Raw genomic sequence first — 2,304 nt, 5'->3', positions numbered from 1 at the left:
GGCTTTATTTTTATGCTAACAAATTTGTTCTCTGAAAAGTGTCCACAAAGCCAAGTCTCTGATTAACACCTTTGTAAGGATGGTTTTTCACCTATTACTAAATTAAACTTGCTTCATTGGAAAGGCAGCAAGATGCATCCTCATTTCAATGTCTACTGAAATAATACAGGTTGACACCAGGAAACATTAACGCCACTGCATCCTTGCTGCTTTCTCATGTGGAAGTCTGTTTAATGTGAAAACAAGGTGATATCTAATTAGCACACAGGTAAGGAATTAAGAAAATCTTTATTTAAGGGTGAAAATGTTTCTCACAAAATCGTTGCCCCAATGCATCATTGAAATTCAAGCTGGAAAGATGATTTTAATATATCACTTGTACATTTTGTATTGCTCTTCTGGTGACAATGTAGTTTGTTTTTGTCAATTACCATTTTAATAATAGGGTAAAGAAAATTAATGGATTTTTAAAAGAAAACAATACTCTCAATATACTATTAAAACAAATTAAAATGGTAAAAGTTATTGTACTTTAATGAAAAATAAAAGAGCAAAAATATCAATCCCAGTTTTGGATTACTTTAATTAACAAAAAAAATGCATATAGCAGAGGATAGTTTTAATCTGCCTACCTCTGGGTTATGGGCCCAGCATGCTTCCATTGCAGTACTCTGCTGCACATGTAAGTGCAAGAGATCCTGAAGCACTCACTCATCATGGGAAAGTACCAATGTGTTTCTTCGTTGGTTGATGGAAGAAACATCTTACAAAAACTCTCCAGATTATTGACTTTTTAAAGTTTTTCTAGGAAACGTTTTAGATGAATGCTTATTAGCCTTTGTCAGTATGTACTTTTGCAAAGTGTCTCTGTGGCGCAATCAGTTAGTGTGTACGGCTATAAACCAAAAGGTTGGTGGTTCAATCCCACCCAGGGACGTAATTGAACTTGTTATCAGATTTTGGTGATCTTTAAGTAGACAAGTCAAAATTTCAAACCCCCTGTTATGGTGTAGGGTACCTGGCCTTCTCTGATGTAATCAGAGTTAGATTTGATTAATTGATTTTATAAAAACAGCTAGGAAGCACAATTTAGCAGTGGGTTGCAGAGAAAAAGAAATATGCTGGCAAAAAAATCAAATTGAGTGATTAAACAGCTCTTCATTTTCTTGCTTTATTTTTATGCTAACAAATTTGTTCTCTGAAAAGTGTCCACAAAGCCAAGTCTCTGATTAACACCTTTGTAGGGATGGTTTTTCACCTATTACTAAATTAAATTTGCTTCATTGGAAAGGCAGCAAGATGCATCCTCATTTCAATGTCTACTGAAATAATACGGGTTGACACCAGGAAACATTAACGCCACTGCATCCTTGCTGCTTTCTCATGTGGAAGTCTGTTTAATGTGAAAACAAGGTGATATCTAATTAGCACACAGGTAAGGAATTAAGAAAATCTTTATTTAAGGGTGAAGATGTTTCTCACAAAATCGTTGCCCCAATGCATCATTGAAATTCAAGCTGGAAAGATGATTTTAATATATCACTTGTACATTTTGTATTGCTCTTCTGGTGACAAAGTAGTTTGTTTTTGTCAATTACCATTTTAATAATAGGGTAAAGAAAATTAAGTGGATTTTTGAAAGAAAACAATACTGTCAATATACTATTAAAACAAATTAAAATGGTAAAAGTCATTGTACTTTAAGTAAACATAAAATATCTAACATATCAATCCCAGTTTTGGATTACTTTAACAAAAAAATGCATATAGCAGAGGATAGTTTCAATCTGCCTACCTCTTGGTAATGGGCCCAGCATGCTTCCATTGCAGTACTCTGCTGCACATGTAAGTGCAAGAGATCCTGAAGCACTCACTCATCATGGGAAAGTACCAATGTGTTTCTTCGTTGGTTGATTTAAGAAAATTCTTACAAAAACTCTCCAGATTATTGACTTTTTAAAGTTTTTCTAGGAAACGTTCTAGATGAATGCTTATTAGCCTTTGTCAGTATGTACTTTTTGCAAAGTGTCTCTGTGGCGCAATCGGTTAGTGTGTATGGCTACTAACCAAAAGGTTGGTGGTTCAATCCCACCCAGGGACATAATTGACCTTGTGATCAGGTTTTGGTGATATTTAAGTAGACAAGTCAAAATTTCAAACCCCCTCTTATGGTGTAGGGTACCTGGCCTTCTCTGATGTAATCAGAGTTAGATTTGATTCAGTGATTTTATAAAAAACAGCTAGGAAGCACAATTTAGCAATGGGTTGCAGAGAAAAAAATATGCTGGTAGAAAAATCCAATTG

The 2,304-nt window shown here is 34.6% G+C and overlaps 1 non-coding gene across 1 annotated transcript; it reads left to right on the top strand.

Annotated features, from left to right (window-relative positions):
• The first annotated feature begins 2,027 nt into the window (after positions 1–2,027).
• On the top strand, positions 2,028–2,101 carry TRNAS-ACU (transfer RNA serine (anticodon ACU)). The gene has a single exon. It is a non-coding gene; the product is annotated as a tRNA-Ser (tRNA).
• The last annotated feature ends 203 nt before the right edge of the window (positions 2,102–2,304 follow it).

The sequence above is a fragment of the Pseudophryne corroboree genome, unplaced genomic scaffold, assembly GCF_028390025.1.
Source record: "Pseudophryne corroboree isolate aPseCor3 unplaced genomic scaffold, aPseCor3.hap2 scaffold_1063, whole genome shotgun sequence".
Lineage (NCBI taxonomy): Eukaryota > Metazoa > Chordata > Amphibia > Anura > Myobatrachidae > Pseudophryne > Pseudophryne corroboree.
This window is presented reverse-complemented; position numbering and strand designations above follow the sequence as displayed.